At 39.3% G+C, this 19,368-nt stretch overlaps 1 protein-coding gene across 11 annotated transcripts in view; it reads right to left on the bottom strand.

Annotated features, from left to right (window-relative positions):
* Positions 1–19,368, bottom strand: part of ZHX3 (zinc fingers and homeoboxes 3) — a 123,083-nt gene that overhangs the window by 66,099 nt on the left and 37,616 nt on the right. Inside the window, exon 1 of one of the 11 annotated variants that reach the window (XM_058685618.1) lies at positions 21–116. The exons of the other annotated variants lie outside the window; for them this stretch is intronic. The gene's annotated coding sequence lies outside the window, so the exon portion shown is untranslated. Of the gene's footprint in view, positions 1–20; positions 117–19,368 lie in introns of those variants that run through there. 11 annotated transcript variants of the gene reach the window in all.

Consider the following 19,368-nt stretch of genomic DNA (forward strand, 5'->3'; position numbering starts at 1 on the left):
TATTTTAGAAAGAAACCCACTTGGGATCATCCATCTTTGAGTTTTCTTGCCCACAGTTGGAAAGAACTTTCCCAACATACAAACGCTGCAAAGCACATGGGTTCCAACAGTCACAAGGTAACTATGACAGCAAAGCCACAGTTATTTATGAGATCATAAAAACTATATGACGTAATTTTTAAAAATTCACATAACATGAAATCAACCATTTTAAAGTGTACAATTCAGTGACATTTAGTATATTCACAATATCGTGCAACTCTACCTAGTTCCAAACCTTGTTAGTCACCCCAATATGAAACCTCGTACTCATTAAATAGTCACTACCATCCCCCTGCTCCAGGCTGGCCAACCACTAACAGGCCTTATGTCTATGGATTTACCTATTCTGGGTATGTGACCTCTTGTGTCTGCCTTCTTTTACTTAGCATGATGTTTTGAGGTTCTTCCATGTTGTAGCAAATATCATTACTTCATTCCTTTTATGACTGAAAAATATCCCATTGTATGGATAGATCACATTTTGTTCATTCATCCATTGATGGACATTTGAATTGTTTTCACCTTCTACCTACTGTGAATATTGCTGTGATGAACACTTGTGTACCAGTATTCGTTTGACTATATATCTTCAATTATTTGCGGTATATATCTAGAAGCAGAATCACTGGGTCATATGGTAATTCTATATTCAACTTTTTAAGGAATCACCAAACTGTTTTTCACAGTAGCTACATCATTTTACATTCTCACCAGTGAAGCAGGAGAGTTCCAATTTTTCCACATCCTCACCAACACTTCTTTTCTGTTTGTTTGCTTTGATGATAGCCATCCTTGTAGGCATGAAGTAGTACCTCATTATGATTTTTTATTTGCATTTCCTTAATGACTAATGCATGTTGAACATCTTTTCAGAAGTGTGCTAGCCATTCTTATATCTTCTTTGGAGAAATGTCCAATCAAGCCTTTGCCCATATTTTAATTGGGTTGTCTTTTTGTTGTTGAGTTGTAAGAGTTTTTTTTTTTTTTTTTTAATTTTTTCTCAACTTTTTTTTTTTTTTTAATTTATTTTTGGGACAGAGAGAGACAGAGCATGAACGGGGAAGGGGCAGAGAGAGAGGGAGACACACAGAATTGGAAACAGGCTCCAGGCTCCGAGCCATCAGCCCAGAGCCTGACGCGGGGCTCGAACTCACAGACCGCGAGATCGTGACCTGGCTGAAGTCGGACGCTTAACCGACTGCGCCACCCAGGCGCCCCTGAGTTGTAAGAGTTTTTAACACATTGTGGACACTAGGGCCCTTATCAAATTAGCAAATGTCCTATCCAATTCTCTAGATTTTCTTGCCACTTTCTTTTTGAAAAAAAAATTTTTTTAATGTTTATTTATTTTTGAGACAGAGAGAGACAGAGCATGAACAGGGGAGGGTCAGAGAGAGGGAGACACAGAATCTGAAACAGGCTCCAGGCTCTGAGCTATCAGCACAGAGCCCAACGTGGGGCTCGAACCCACGGACCGCGAGATCATGACCTGAGCCAAAGTCGGACACTAAACGGACTGAGCCACCCAGGCGCCCCTTGCCACTTTCTTAATAGTGTCCTTTGATGCAAAGAGCTTTAAATTTTGAGGGAGTCCAATTTAGCTTTTTTTTTTTTTTTCTTTTGCTGCTTATACATTTGGTGTCATTTCTAAGAATCCATTACCAAATCCAAGGTCATGAAGATTTACCCTTATGTTTTCTTCTAAGAGTTTTAGCTCTTACAATTAGGTCCTTGAGCCATTTTGAGTCACTTGTATTATATAGTGTGAGGTTGGGATTCAACTTCATTATTTTGCATGTCAATGTCCAGTTGTCCCAGCACCCTTTGCTGAAGAGATTGTCCTTTCCAACATTGTATAGTCTTTGCACCCTTGTCAAAACTCAAATAACTATAGATATATGGGTTTATTTCTGGATTTTTAGGTCCATTCCATTGATCTATATGTCTAGCCTTATGCCAGTACCACACTTTTGATTACTGTAGCTTTTCTAAAATTGGAAAGGGTGAAGAGCCTGGGTGGCTCAGTCAGTTGAGTGTCCAACTCTTGATTTCAGCTCAAGTCATGATCCCAGTGTCGTGGGACTGAGCTCCACATTGGGCTCCATGCTAAGCATGGAGGCTGCTTGGGATTCTCTCTCTGTGTCCCTCTGCCTCTCTCCCCTGCTCATGCCCTAAAATAAAAACAAACAAACAAACAAATAAATAAATAAATAAATAAAATTGGAAAGTATGATTCTTCCAACTTTACTTTCTTTTACAAGATTGTTTTGACTATTCAGAGTCCCTTGCAATTCCATATGAATTTTAGGATCGACTTTTTCATTTCTGCAAAAAAGGCCTCCAGGATTTTGGTAGAGATTGCACTGAACCTGAAGATTACTTTGGGTAGTATTGCCACCTTTATAATATCAAGTCTTCCAATTCATGATGATGGGATATCTTTCTGTTCAAAGACATAATTTTACCTTATCTTAAAACGCCCTTGATAAGGTAATGCAATGATTTCCTTTAGTTGTCTCTATCTCTATGATAATCTACTAACACCCTAGAGTAATTTACAAATATGAAGTTTACACTTGCCATGGAGAACCCAATATTCATATTCCAGAGAAGGAATGTCAATTATTCAGGGTTTTGTTTGCTTTTGTCTATGGAAAAGGTCAGAACGCAAAGATGTTCATTTCCCTTATTTAAAATTAATTTTCATCATTCTCAGTTCCTACTAGAGGAATTGATACAGGAACCTTGTATGTTCACTGATGAGAATAAGTTGTTTAACAGACTTCATAGAATGGTATCACAAATTTTCTTTCATATAGTTCAAATCCCAAAAAATTGATTATGAAATATTAACTACTTTGCTAAAGAATGTGCTCAAACATCCTTGCTTATTTAGACCTAAAAATGTCAACTGTACTTGGTAGGGAGAGGTGAAAGACTTTAAAAGTCTTTTCTCTAAAATTTCTTTGCTAAAGTCTAAGAGAGTATAATTGTTTGAAGTTACAAAAGGTAACGGGCTAGACAAAATCTGCTCTTTGCTCTTGTATCAAAATTATAACTGAAGATAACATAGTAACCCAGGAAAAATAACTGTGGCTTTTCCTAAAACTAGTAATTTCAAGGAAATTATATATCCCCCAAAAGTAAAAGTCACCTTAAAACCAGTAGATTATTTATCTGATAGGCAGAGATTGCTTCAGTTCCCATGTTTGGTGTCAACTTATCAATGCTTTAATTTATATGTCCTCTCAACACATGTGTCACATGGGACTAATAGTCCACACTGATCCAGTAATATCAAAAAGGGTTTTAAGAATCAAACTGCTGGGGCGCCTGGGTGGCTCAGTCGGTTAAGCGTCCAACTTCGGCTCAGGTCATGATCTCACGGTTCGTGGGTTCGAGCCCCACGTCAGGCTCTGTGCTGACAGCTCGGAGCCCGGAGCCCACTTCAGATTCTGTGTCTCCCTCTCTCTCTCTCTGCTCCCCCCACCCCCACTCACACTCTGTGTCTCTCTCTCAAGAATAAATAAACACTAAACAAAAATTAAAAAAAAAAAAAAAAGAATCAAACTGCTTATAAATAACTTCAATCAGAAAATACTATCTGGTTTTGAAATAAACAACTAGCAACTCAATCCTGGGGAAAAGACATTCAATTCCATGTGTTTTGTCATCTATAATGAAACCAAAGGCAATAAAAATATCTTTTGGCAGGTGCTCAGGGTCAGTGTCTGGGCAGGGAATGTTAGCTAACGCAAAGTTAGAAAGTCTGATATTTGTTTTGTTTTTTAACCAGAAAGTTTAAGTTGAAGAGGTCAAGGAAAAAGGAGGCAAAGAAAAAAATAGACCTGGACAAGAAATGAGGGCAAAAAGATAATCAGATAAGATTCTGACACAGTGAGGTAGCAGACAGACAACAGTCCAGGGAGGGGGAAAGCTGCCTAGGGGGTACAGAGAGTGAACTCCGTGCTGGCTGAGTCTGCTGTCAAGCATCCAAGGATCCCTTCAGCAGTTTCTAGCAAAGCTGGTCAGTGTAATATCCATGGTCAACTCCCTCTTCACGGGATGAGTGTTGCCATAAATTCTTCCATAACATGACAGGTGGGGGGCACCCTCTTCTTTGGTCCTGCCACTGCCTAATGAGGGCCCCCACAGTATCCCTTCCTCTAAGAGTGTTTTCTTTTTTTTTTTAATTTTTTTTTAACGTTTTTTTTATTTATTTTTGAGACAGAGAGAGACAGAGCATGAATGGGGGAGGGTCACAGAGAGAGGGAGACACAGAATCTGAAACAGGCTCCAGGCTCTGAGCTGTCAGCACAGAGCCCGACGCGGGGCTCAAACCCACAGACCGTGAGATCATGACCTGAGCCGAAGTCGGACACTCAACCGACCAGCCACCCAGGCGCCCCTCTAAGAGTGTTTTCAACAAACTAACTAAGTACTTCTTCCTCCCCATTTCCTCAGCTCTGTTTACGCTCAGTTAACCTGAACTGTGTGTCAAGATTCAGGAGACAGATGGGATAAAGGGGCAGTGCCCAAGGAGATGGGATAAAGGCCACATTCCCCTTGGTTGGTGATGGCACAGAGGGAAACGAACTCTACAAGGAATGAGGCTAGGTGACGAGGTGCTGTGTCCTGTTCTGTCGCAGAGATACACATCCTGGACCTCTCAAATCTAGAACTTACAATTCCTGTTCTTGAGTAATTTACACTGTATGGATAATAACACATGTATGGTAAGCACTTGAGTCTGGGGGGCGGGGAAGTGTTGCTTCCAGTTATCAGATGGTGTATCTCCAAGAGGTCATGGGTTTTTTTCACTTGACTCGTATCGGAAGAGCAGTCACAGGCTGCATAGCCAGTGCTTCAAGTCCTGCTGGAGCTCCTTACCCCAGAAGCCCCAGTAGAAGGAAGCCCAGATGGGCACTCAGGCAACACTTGCCGCAGGGCCGGCTGGGGTGAGGAAGGACCCCCCCACCCTCTCTCCGGGTGGTCAACGCTCAGCACTCTGAGGAACCTGACACAGCTGCTGTGATTTGGTCTCAATGTGGTAGTGGCTGTCTTGGTCCCTGACTGGATGCCCTGAGCTCTTTCGCTGCTGAGCTTTGTCTTTCTTCTTTCTTTCTGTGAAAGGAGCTTTCAGTTCATCTTCAGGCCTGCCATTCTGTGCCCAGGAACTGAACTCCTGAGGCATCTGCCCTGAACTTGGCCAGCCGCTTTAGTTTTTTTCTCTGCTCTCTTTGCGGTGGTCTTGGTGACAGGCTCCTAGAAACAAGCCCTGAACTGCAGGACAAATGCCTACATAGGAAAAGAGAAGCAGGGTGCACACTGGGCTTTATAACACAGCTACAAGCTAACCATTCCTGATTTTTAAATAGCCCAAGCCTGGGGGGCATGTGGGTGGCTCAGCTGGTTGCATGTCTGACTCCTGATTTTGGCTGAGATCATGATCTCACAGTTCGTGGGTTCGAGCCCTGTATCAGGCTCTGCACTGACCATGAGGAGCCTGCTTGGGATTCTTTCTCTCCCTCTCTCTCTGCCCTGTCCCTCTCTCTCTCCCTCTCTCTGCCCCTGTCCCCCCACTCAAAATAAATAAATTTAAATAAATAAAATAAAATAAAATAAAATAAAATAAAATAAAATAAAATAATAATAAAATAACCCAGACCTGGACATAGCTTACATGTCCATCAACATGAGGATGGGGAAACAAACCTTGCTATTCACACAACAGAATACTACTCAGCAATTAAAAAGAAAGAATCGGTTGCTGATATGCATACTATGGATGAATCTCAAAATCATGTTAAGCAAAAGAAGCTAGACATAAAAGAGATTATATGATTTTGTTCATATGGAGTTCTGGAAAAAGTGAAATTAATCTATGGTGGTAAAAATCAGAATAAAGATTACCTTTGAATGGTGAAGACTGACAAGAAGGAAGCATGAGGGAAGTTTTCTGTAGTTAAAAAAAAAGATCTACATAGTGACTGGGGTGGTATTCACATGGGTATAAATATTTGTTAAAACTTATTGGACCATACATTTAAAATCTGGACATTGTGCTGTATGTCAATGATATCTCAATTTTTAGAAATAAAAAGGCTCAGGGGTGCCTGGGTGGCTCAGTTGGTTAAGCATCTGACTCTTGATTTCAACTCAGGTCATGATCTCACTGTTCATGGAATCGAGCCCTGTGTGGGGCTTGCACTGAGTGTGGAGCCTGGGATTCCCTCTTTCCCTCTCTCTCTCTGCCCTTCCTCCATTTGCTCATGCACTCACATGCTCTCTCTCTCAAAATAAATATACATTTAAAAAAAAAAAGGTTTTAAAAAGGCTCAAAAGTCTTCATAAAAAATGGCAAAAAGACAGTTTTCCATCATATTGCCCTTATGCGGCTGACCGTATAAGGAGATAATTTGAGGTACACAAATATACCTTAGACAAAGATACATCTCTTTAAAGTAATGTAGAAATTTATATCATTGTATACATTTAGCTCTTAAGACTGAATTACAGGGGCGCCTGGTTGGCTCAGTCAGTTAAGCGTCTGACTCTCGATTTCAGCTCAGGTCATGATCTCACTATTTGTTAGATCAAGCCCTGAGCTGGGCTCCGCGCTGACACTGTGGAGCCTGCTTGGGATTTTCTCTCCTTCTCTCTCAAAATAAATGAACATTTTTAAAAAATACTGAATTACATAAAAGAGTTCCCTCAAATTTCTCTCATTCTAACATCCAAGTTAAATATTTTAAGCATATTTTAAGAGCAGAAAGTATGCTTTAGAGGATGGAAAGGCTAATTTGATATTTTTTAATGTGTGAAAAAATTTCCTGATTATAAGAGCAACATGCATTTAATATAGGAAAACTAGAAAATACAAAATAGATAAGACTACAGGGGCAGAAAACTCACATAATCCAAATCATAAGCATAAAGAAGAAAATTAAAAGTCATCTGAAAAAATATCAACTATCCAGAGATAAGCACTGTCAACATGTTGATACATATAATTTTAACCAAACTGGGATTACAGTATACATATTACTTTCCCCCCCCACTTAAATATATGGAATAGGCATTCTCCATCTCACTGAGCATTATTCCCATTTTTTATTACTACTGAAGTTAAATATTTTCATGTGATCACTGGCCATTCTTATTTCTCTGTGAGACAACTTGACAATTTAAAAAATATTTTTTTTCCTGATTATAGTATACTTACTGTAAAAATCTAGAAAATACAGAAGAGTATATGAATACAGGGGGAAACCCTCACACAATCCAAATTATAAAAACAATTACTATTAATTTTTACTTTCCTTTGCATATACCTTCTTATAGAATTGATATTCTGGATAAATCTGTTTTGGAGTATATATTTTTTTCACTTAGCATCCCTAAAAACCACATAAACATTTTCCCTATGTCTTTAAAGTCTATTTTTGTTAGCTTCATTTTGTTCATAGAATTTTGTTAGCTTCATAGATGTACATAATTTAACAATTGCTCAGTGTCAGGCACTTGAACATGTTCATTTTGGTTTACTGTTTACTTACTTTATAATGTGGAGATAAATATCTCTATATAAATTAGTGTCTTAACCTATGATTATTTCTTTGAGATAGACTATTTTTAAATCCCTGGGTTAAAAAGTATGAATATTTATTTTATTTATTTTGAAAGAGAGAGTGTGTGTGTGAGCAGGAGAGAGAGGGGCAGAGAGAGAGAATCCCAAGCAGACTCTGCACTGTCAGTGCAGAGCCCAATGGGGGGCTTGAACCCATGAACCATGGGTTCATGACCTGACCAAAATCAAAAGCTGGACGCTTAACCAACTGAGCCAACCAGGCACCCCTGGAGATGGGTTTTCTATGTTGGAGGTAGGATCCGCAGGTCTTCTGGTAGACTGAACGTGCAGGACAGAGTTGTTAAGGATGACTTCCAGGTTTAGGACTTCAACAACTAAGTTCTTGAAAGTACCATTTTACCAAGATGGGGAAGACCAGAGATCAGCAAGTTGTCAAAAAATACCAAATACGAAAGCAGTGCTTTTGCTCTGGACTAATTTTTCATTTAAATTCTAGATCCTATAATATGCTGCAAACACCAAGGGCAATCACATAATTTCTCTCTCCTCTTCCCTACCAAGTAACAATCTTCCTCAGGCACAAATGGTTACGCATTTTTAATACTGTGCAATCAATGCCTCAGAAGTCATTAGACACAATTAGGCTCTCAGTGCTTTTAATGAGGTCCACCTATAAATGACAGCCAAACATCAACTCTAGAAACCTAGGTCCATTACATTCAGTAAAACTAAGGAAACAAGAATCCTAACAAAATGTACAATGTCTTGTGACTACTTTTCACATGAGAATTATTTTGATCAACTCTTGACTGGTAAAAGTAACACCCAAAATTCAGTGCACCATAAAAGAGATTTCAGAACTCTTTACATGTCCCATCTGTGTGTGTGTGTGTGTGTGTGTGTGTGTGTGTGTGTGTGATTTTCTAGTATCCTGGAAATGAGATCTCACCTCACCCTGCATCTGTCCAGCTGTGCTTCCCAAAGTCCATAATGGAGCTTCAGCTACCCACTAACTATGCAGTTGAAGGACTTCCTATAAAAGATTACCCACCACTAAGGGCAAGGGCAAGAACATCCCCTGGGGAGGCCACCATGAAAAATTAATATAACTTATCTATGGTCTTTGTGAATCAAACACAAACATGAGGAATTACATTCTTCAGTCTCCAAACAGACTCTGTTCAGAACATAGCTTCTCTAGGAACAGTATGTGGAAAGCCATAGAAAAAAGTCTTAGGTGGGAAAAGGGTAAGGGGAGGGGTAAAGGGGCAAACTTTACTCTTCACACTTGCATATTTTTGGCTATTAAAAGTTTGGCTATGTGCTACTCACATAATTCTTAAAAAGAAAAAAAGGGAAAGGTTATTACACAAAACCTCCACTTCCCAAATTTTTGTAGTAGAAAAGAGTTTCTCCAAAGTAATGAGAAACCTGTACTTGCTTCATGTTACAATTACTGAATAAGTAATGCTTATTACATAATTACTTAAAAAGGATTACAGTTGTTGATCAAATAAATGAATTCAAAAACTTCTATGTGGTACTTACAAGGCACCATGCCATCCTAGACTACCTCCCACTTTCAGACCACTTGCTTCCCTTGCTGACTTCCTCTGTTCCAATAGCCTCAAGTCCCACCTTACATGCCAAGAATTCTCAAAGCCAGTTTTCTCTCAACCACAGAGCTGGCTGCCTACCAGATATCTGCTCTTGGATGGCCCACTGCCTCACAAGCTCACCGTGTCCCAAACCAGAATCATCATCTCCTTCAAGACCTGATCCATTTCCTTTATTTCATGTTTGATTGCAACTTTAGAGCCACTCATTCACGAACCTGAAATCTCCATGATGGTAGTGACATTTTACCCAGTGCTATCATCCTTTCTGCCTAGAACAGTGACCGGCACACAATAGATGATAAATATTTGTTAAATGAATAAATGGTTAAAATTGTATGCTATAATATTAATTACAAACTTAGAAAACTAAAAAGATCTTGGGATGTTTCCCTACCCAATGCCAAAGTTTACTGGAAAGGTGACACAATGGAGGTCCACAGACAGAAACTAGACTGCAAAAGACAATGTACAGTTGGCCAGAATGTTACCTGGAAAAAAACAACCAGCCAACCAACCAACCTGTACTTCCAGAGAGGGCCCAAAAGTTCCCCGTAAGGTAACCACCCACTCCTATAACAGATAAGTTGCTACATTTATATTATATGCCCTTGACCCTCTAGTCTATAAACATCTCCATCACCAGAGGTGTTGGGCACAGGCTGAGGGCATTTTTGCACTGAAAGGGTGACTATCCTAAACTATCTTTAAAGCCCCTTTGAATTTCGGGACTCTATAATTTTGTTTATTTAACTATATGCACTTTGTAATTATTTAACATTAAGGTGTTAAATCGGATATAAATATTTGGAAAATTTTAAGAAGAAATCAATTAGTTAGCATGTTCATTTTTTAGATATGCTAAATAATGGAACCTAACAAATGTTCTTGAATGTATAACCATTTTTGATCATCACCAGGCCACTGGTGAATAATTTAGTTTTAGTCGTGTTGTTTAATGTAACTGTGCTTCCGATTTCAAGTTCATGAGTGAGTGGCTCCAAAGTCACAGTCAAACAGAGAGGAAATAAAGGAGCTCCTTGTTTTATTTCAAATTTGAATTTAAAGGGCTGGTTACATCATTGCACTGTTACAGATCAGAGTGTCCCTCAGTACATATCATTTTATTAATGAAGTTATCTGTCTTCTTTCAGGTAATATATCAAGGATGAGATTTTGTTGTACCAATAAAAGTACTGGATATATCTACAAAACATCCAAAATTTTGCATTTTCCTTCCCACAGTTTTGACAATGTTATTTAGTACTGTCACATTGTTGACATGATCCAGGGTACTGGTGAAAGCTTTTTGTCCCCTAAATTGCAAATGCCATAGGGCAATGACCCTGTCTTACCTGTTCACTGCTATATTTCTGGTGCCTAGTATGTCTGACAAATACTAGGTGGTCAATAAAAGTTTGCTGAATCAAATAAATAACAAAATTTCATTATGCACATATTCACCTCTATCCTAGTTGTAATTTCAGCAAAAAGGACATCTGTAGACTAACAACTAGTAATAAGAAGTCCAAATACATTTTGAGCAAAGGCAACATTTGAATAAGAGGGTTTCAAGATGACCGATTTGAAAGAAAAGTACTCATATGTTTGACAAAGTTCTGCTATGGTTGTTGGAAAATTTGATAAATCTGTGGTCACAACTTTGAATGTTATTAAGCTACTAAAACTCCACAGCCTTCCTTTAAAAAAGACTGTGAAATCTAAAAAGAAGTAAAGGATAAAAACAGTTTGCTTTGTTGAATGGTTATGTACCAGGTACTGTGCTTGGCACCTTACATGCTTATTTCTTCTAATCCTCACAAATACCCTATGAAACAGATGTTTGTTTCATCTCCATGTTACTGATAAGCAATCAGACACAGAGAGGCAAAGGGACCTGCCTCAGGCTACACAGTGGCAAGGCAAGGATTTCAACCCAGAGTATTGTTCTTAACCACTTGGCTATGCTAACAGAGTCAAAGTTTCTTATCAATCAGATAAGAATCCTCTGAGTGGGATTCTCCTAATTTAACATCTAGTTACAGTACTCAACTTTCATGACATATTTGGAAGATGCTGTCTTTACTATTTAGGAGTCATAATTATCTAAGCATACTAATCAACAGTGTCTAAGTGATCAACTCATTGAGACTAGCAATACTTGGGTTTTTGGTTTGTTTTGACAGAGCCAGACTCAAACTGTGTTTCATATACAGTATTTGGAATGAAAACTTAATTACATTTGCCTAGTTAAATTGTGGACATACCATAAAAGCTTCAATTATGCACCAGCATAGGTTCAGAATATTTAGTAAAGAACAAATTGGAGATTAACATTAAATTCACCCAGAAAAATCCACTGCTTAGTGCTGGAAATGTTGTGCTTCTTGATCTGGTGCTGGTTATACAGATCCATTCAGCTTGTGAAAAGTCACGAGCCTCTACACTTATGCTCATTTCCCCCTATGTATATTACTTCAACAAAAAGGTGGCAAAAAATATTCATCTGTTAGGTTACAAACTGAAATATCACAGATGAGATGATAAGATATCTGAAATTTGGTTTAAAAGACTAGAAGATGGGGGAGGGGGGTGGGCAGAAGACCATGTGTGGTGGTAGGAAGGATAAAGAAAAATAGAAAATAAATGAAACTAGATCATAAAGATGTCGATATTGTCAAGATTATGTGATGGGTTCATGGAGGTTTATTAATACATTTTTGAAAATTATTATAATGAAGAAAATTGTTAAAGGGAAGGCATGATTATTACTGCAACTGTGCTTGCACGTGAGCAGCTGAAAAAACAACGAAAGATCTAGTCGACCATGGAAAACCATCATCATGGAAAGGGAGGAAATTAATGCATAAACTACAAGAGCAACATGTCAACCTGTCCCTCAGATGCTCAAATGATGAATTTGGGGCTCACGGGCTTTGAGAGTGCAGGGGGAGGGGTTTTTTTGATATTCAGTGGGGAGAATACTTTCCAGGGTGTGGCCACACCTACTGTATTCAAAACAAAAGGAAAAGATGGTCTACAGGTCTACACAGGCAAAATTTAAGGGACTATATAACTCTGTGAATGTGTGTGCACACACGCAGGTTGTGGTAATTCCAACAATCAAGCTATAAATTGCCATGACTAGGGCACTGGGTGGAATGCACTTTGAAAGTGACTCTGATATCCTCTCCCCTCAAGAACACTACATCCGAAAGGCCTGCTCATAAAAAGAGAACACTAGTCAATTTCTAAGCACAACCTTTGAGCTCAGAAGGTGCTTAACCTACAGAATGATTCAAAGCAAAACTTCTCTTTTAAGACCTTTAGCAGAATACTTGTTCTATTAATCCTACAGCTTTGAGGAAATAAGAGCCTATCTCACCAAGAGGTAGGGAATCCCTAATACAGAGACAACAGTCTATTAAGCAGATCACATTGAGCTCTATAAAATAAGTGTAAATGCCTTTGTCGTCAAATTTTGACATAATAATCATCCCTTAAAACACCCTAAAAAAGTCCTGGACATAGTGTTATCTGCTTTGTATAAAAGCACCTGTCTCCTAAGCTAAAAGATTGAAAGCTTGCAGAAAAGGGGGATCAGATGCTCATGACCTCCCCAACCTGAGTTCTACAAAACTCACTTGCTAATCTATTACTGAAAGGCGGGCAGCTGCAGGAGTATCTTTCAGTTGAGGAATGTAATTTCAACAATGCATCCATTTTCTCCAAATTCCAACTGAGTAAAAAAAAAGAAAAAAAAAGAAAAAAAAAATTGGATGCTCCATAGCATTTCTTATAAAAGAATTTTATCAGTAACACTATACTTTCTAACCAATGTTTTTAAAAACTGTCTCTTTAGTTTCTCTTTGGGTAACTTTCTGGTATACAAAAGTATGCTAGATTAATAATAAAAAAATAAGTGTTCAGTATAGCTGGTCACATTATCAAACGTCCACATAACGAGAAACCTGAAAAGATACTAAATATGCTGGATAACAGCTTGCCGGGCTGGAAAAAAGGGTCCAATTAAATATGCATGGAGAGATACACAACCATTTGGAAGATGGTAGAAATAGCACCACTCTTGTTTTCCTCATTTACTTAGTGTGGAAGGAGATGAACCTCTGGGAATGGGGTCAAGCACCTCACTGGGGGCTCTGACGGGTACGGTTATCCAGACACCAAAGGATTTGTTTTCATGAACAACTCTAAAAACTGTGCCTCCCTACTCAAGCATGACTGGATAGACCCACAACATCAGCATCACCTTGGAACTGATTAGAAAACTGGAATCTCACATTGCACACAGACCTATTGAACCAGAATCTTCATTTTAACCAAATTCCCAGATAATCTGTAGGCACACCACAGTTTGAAAAACATGGGATTAGGGGATTACTGTCAATTTGAAGGGAGGCTTCCACAGAGCTTTTTGTGGGCCACCCTTGTTCCTCATTTTTACTGAGGACTCACATGAGGATATTGAAGAGCCCTCATCAAATCCCAAGTGACACTAATCTAGAAGAAAACACTCAACAGTACAAGCACCGCTTAGAAGAAACCAGGCTTAACAGCAGATCACATGAAAAGATATAAGCAACTAGGGATTTGCTAAGGAGGGGGGAAAGTAATGCCCACTTGAATGTATGACTGCAAATCAGACCACTTATGGAGAATTGGGTGCCAATCTGGCCACATATTATAACAGAATGACTGACAGCCAACGGCAGCCACAGACAATGGTGAGAAACTGATTAAGAGTGAGAAGGCTCTGGAAATTCTTTCATGAGAACAGCTGGACGGGAGGATATTAAACCTTAAGATGAGGTGACTAAGTTGGGACATCATGGTTGTATTCATATATTTGAAAGACTGTCTCAAGATAATTTCATTCTACAAATGTGTTTTTGAGCACCTCCTAAGTGCCAGGAGCTGTGCCAAAGAGCTAAGGACGCAGAAAGCAAAAACCAGAACAGATCTCTGATTTTCTCAAGTTTCCTGACCAGGGGAATAAACATGACTGTTGCTCCAGAAAGCAGAATTACGGTCCAGGGAAGGCGAGTGGAAGGACAACGGCACCATACAAAGAAGACCTTCTGGCCAGAGCCCCAGGTTAAAAAGGAGTGGACACACAGAAGTGGCCAGGCTCCCCAGGGCTGAACAGAATGGGTTAGGAAGGGGATGATCACCTTCCAGGGAAGAGCCCAGGGGACTGCCAGGCCAATGCTAATATTTCAGGGATGCAGGATAACTTGGACCAATACTATTAATCAAATACAAGATTTGTTCCAAATTATACTGCATTCAATTTAGCCAAAAACAAATTATTTTTAAAGCTTAATCACAACTTAGTTTCAGTTAAACTTTGTATGTAAATGTCAATGTCTAATTTCTCTTTTAGTAATAATTTTTAAAACTAGGATTCAACAACATTTATAGCAGCACTATCAATAATAGCCAAAGTATGGAAAGAGCCCAAATCTCCATTGACAGATGAATGGATAAAGAAGATATGGTATACATATAAAGTGGAGTATTACTCGGCAATCAAAAAGAACGAAATCTTGCCACTTGCAACTACGTGGCTGGAACTAGAGGGTATTATGCTAAGCAAAATTAGTCAGAGAAAGACAAATATCATAGGACTTCATTCATATGAGGACTTTAAGACACAGAACAGATAAACACAAGGGAAGGGAAGCAAAAATAATATAAAAACGGTAGGGGGACAAAATATAAGAGACTCTTAAATATGGAGAACAGAGGGTTACTCGACGGGTTGTGGGAGGGTAGATGGGCTAAACGGGTAAGGGGCATTAAGGAACCTATTCCTGAAATCACTGTTGCACTATATGCTAACTTGGATGTAAATTAAAAAAATAAAATAAAATAAAATAACTAGGATTTAATAAAAATCCACATTAACATTTTAAGTGACAACCCTGCTTAATGACTCACTTTAATTGTTATCTTGCTTCTCTCAATAACCCCTAAAACTACCATATTTATGTTCTTTGATATACCTTCAGGTTGCTCATCTCACTTCTAAGAAATTATCCTAAAAAAATAACAATTCCTTTCCCTCTGCCAGAAAGAACAAACGAGGGAAGGATGGGCAACTAGTGTACAAAGACTCAAATAAATAATGTTTATAAAGAAAAATAATAAATAAACCACTTCAATGTCCAACAAAACTGCCAATCTGTTTCATGACATGAATCAAGGTAAATAAGTAATAATATTCAACAAGTAGGAGAATGCTTAAGGTAAAGTGATAAATTATTAATTATGAAGGTTAGATAGCAACATGGAAACACATACATAAAGACAAGAACACAATATAAACTGGTACATTTCCAGCTATATAAAATTCATGCATGCATGCAACCAAAAGTAGGAAAAAAAACTTTAAAAGTTTACTTTCTAGGGTGTTAGGATTCTTTATTTAAAATTTCTACTTCACTGTTGACTATTCAAAAAATACTTTCACAATGAATGCATGAGGAGCTAAAATAATTTTAACTCATAAGTGTAATAATTTGTACATTAGCAAGAAATAAAATAACAAAGGTGACACACAGTTTGTGTTGAATTGGTTCTTTGTCTTTTATAAAGCTATTTAAGTTCATAAACAAAGTAAAAGATAATGAGATTCATGTTATGAAAAGTGCTTAACATTTGTGAAAAGTAAAAAGGACTTTGTACAGCAGCCGCCCGTGAACTTTGGGTAAAAGCAAAACTAAATTTCTGGATTCTATTTTGCTTTTCACCTTATTTGATCTCACTTAACATCATCCATGCCAAGTTGGTTTTTTTTCCTCCTCTTTCCCCGTCTCTTCAAGTTCACAGATGTGAAGGAAAAAAATATATACAGCCCTTCTTTTACAGTCCTTCCCTGTTCTCCCAGCAATGCCATCAACTGTGGATTTCTGTGACTGCAGACAAAATCAGATGTGAGGGATATCTGGCTACCATCTGTCACCACAGAGATCACCAGGACTGGGCTGACTTAGGGCCAAGAGATTTGGGTTCAAATTTTCCACATATATAACAGAAATACTACTATTCACCCCAAAAGGTGATTGTACCAGGAGAAAATCTCTAGCACATGGTGATGCTCAAGAAATGCCTACCTTGTACTTTTTTCCCCACCTTCCACTATATACATATAGACTACAGACTGTCAGTCCCTAAACCCTTGGGGCCCTGTGAACTGGGGGAGACGTCCTAGGCAGACCCGTATTTAAAAAAATTTTTTAATGTTTACTTAAGTTTGAGAGGGAGAGAGAGAGAGAGAGAGAGAGAGACAGAGAGAGACAGAGAGAGAAAGACAGAGAGAGCAGGGGAGGGGCAGAGAGAGGGAGACACAGAATCCAAAGCAGGCTCCAGGTTCTGAGCTGTCAGCACAGAGCCCGATGCAAGGCTCAAACTCATGAACTGAGAGATCATGACCCAAGCCAAAGTCGGACGCTTAACCAACTAAGCCACCCAGGCACCCCAAAGCAGACCCGTATTTTAATTCCTCAGTCCAAGCATAGTTAATGAGTCCAGTTTTATCCCAAGTTAATAATGGTATCCAAGTCACCAATCTCTTGGGGGCTGGGGGAAAGAGCAGCCTCCCAAAGACCCATCCTTCCAACTGTGCCACTGTTTCAAGTGCGGAGTTGGGCAACAGGGCACAAAAACTTAATCTCCAATACCAAAAGAGCTATTTTAACCTCTGAAAGAGTGGGAAAGAATGTGGAGTAACCAACACCCACCCCCATCCTCCTGCCTTTCTCTCTCCCCCCCAACTCCCAGGAAATGAGGACACTGAGGTCCCTAGAGAGTATGTACGGCAAAGCCAGGACTGAGTACAGCTATCTGCCTGCCAGTCTAACTTTAACTACCACCACCACTCCTCTCTCCCATTTGATCCGTGCTACAAGCTGCCCAAAGGCGAATCAAAAGTTTAGCCCAGCCCACCATGATGGCATTAGAATTTTATTGGCTTAAGATGGTCATGTGGGGTCTGGAGGGGCACCAGAGAACAACTTAAGTCTAAAGAACTCTTAGAGGTTTAGTCTCTTTTTATTGGGTCTAGAGACCTAGAAGGACCTCAGTTCTACTGTAAGTACCCACCACGGGCAGGGCACTCTTCTAGTGCCCTGGTGAGTTGCAAAGAACAATCTAATTCTTTCTTTTCAAAATTTATATATATATATTTTAATGTTTATTTATTTTTGAGACAGAGAGAGACAGAGCATGAACGGGGGAGGGTCAGAGAGAGAGGGAGACACAGAATCTGAAACAGGCTCCACGCTCTGAGCTGTCAGCACAGAGCCTGACACAGGGCTCAAACTCACAGACCACAAGATCATGACCTGAGCCGAAGTCGGATGCTTAACCGACTGAACCACCCAGGCACCCCTCAAAATTTATATATTTTTAAAGTTTATTTATTTAGAGAGAGAGCACATACTCACATGAGCGGGGGAGGGGCAGAGAAAGGAAGAGAGGGAATCCCAAGCAGGCTCTGTGCTGGCAGCACGGAGACTGACGCGGGGCTCGAACCCACGAACTGCGAGATCATGACCTGAGCTGAAATCAAGAGTCGGATGCCTAACCGGCTGAGCCACCCAGGAACCCCTCAAAATTTACACTTTAAGAAAATCAGAGAGCTAACTACGAAACACAAGAGAAGGGCATTCTACATAGAGCTTTACCCAGCAAAAAGGTGCTAAAGAAGCAGTATAATCGTGTATTAAGAGTTCAAGGTCTGGATCACACTGAAACGTGAAAATTGGGTAAGTCTCAACCTGTCTAAGTCTCAGTTTCTTCACCATCAAAATGAGGTCAATAACAGCATCCAGTATTAGAGGTATCTTTATTAACCAGCACTGCTGTATTAAACTAAATGATATGCATAACAGTCCTTGGCACAGTGGCCGTCATGCTATGAGGGCTCAGTCAATGCTAGCTTTTATTATCAGACCCAAATGAAGTTGCTTACCTCTTCTGTGGCTAGCAATCAACCTCTATGGCCTTACTGGCATTGCACCAGCATCCCAGGACTTAAAAGCCTGTGTTTTCTTTAAGGAGAAACATATTATAATATTACCAAATATAACAAAGTACTTTACTTTTAAGACCCTGAGATAAAAGGAGTCCATTAAATAGACATTTTAGAACCTCACTCAGAGGCGGGTTTCAGCTGAGAGAAAATTTAACAAGAGATTGAGCCACTTGAAAAAGTTAACAAAACCTTGGGATGATCTATGAGAATCGCAATATGTAGAATAAGGAACATCCGAAAACACCAGCTATCCATCCTCTAGAGCAAAGGGCCTGAGGGATGAAAGCGATGATAGCTGCCTTCACGTACTTGAAGGGTGGTATACGTTGTATATGGTGGGGGAAACTAAGTAAATTAAATGGGCCAAATGTCACAAGACAGATTACAGGTTCCTGTGAGGAAGAATGTTCTTGGGCTAACAGAGAGGTTCCCCCACATGAGAAGGGGAGTTGGTGTCTCACCAGTGGGCATACTGGAAAACCCTATCTCACTTCCTATCTGAGAGTCTGCAATCCTAATGTCTTGTTTGGACACCAGAAGTAAACGTAAGCAGAATCAATAGAGAGTGGCTCATGCGTGAGCACTGCTCACCCTAATAACAAGAAACGCCTGAGAAAGTAAGATGGGGGCTCAAAGTCAGGCCACTGTTCTATATACTCAGGCAGTCTCATTTTATTTGAGAGATGTCTATGGTTAAAACAAATAACAACCTCAGTGTTTTTTTCCTAAAAAATAATCAGCTCCACACTATACCAAAAAGGCACAAGGACAAACTGTAGCATTATTTTGAGTAATCAAACTAAGTGTTGCACTTAGTAAAAGGTATCTCTGATTTTTACTCAGTCAGGCTCAGAACACTGAACACTGAAAAAAGCAAGAAAGTTTCTAAAACTCAAGCCACTGGGAAAAAGGGATTCAATATTTTATTTTCTTTGTTCCACCTGCAAAAAAAAAAAAAAAAAGGATAAAGTGGGTTTGGAACCTAGAGAAGACAGAAATAACTCAAAAGGGTAGAAGAAGTATGGAACCACAAAAGACCCCAAATAGTCAAACAATCCTGA

Source organism: Neofelis nebulosa, chromosome 9 (assembly GCF_028018385.1).
Source record: "Neofelis nebulosa isolate mNeoNeb1 chromosome 9, mNeoNeb1.pri, whole genome shotgun sequence".
NCBI lineage: Eukaryota > Metazoa > Chordata > Mammalia > Carnivora > Felidae > Neofelis > Neofelis nebulosa.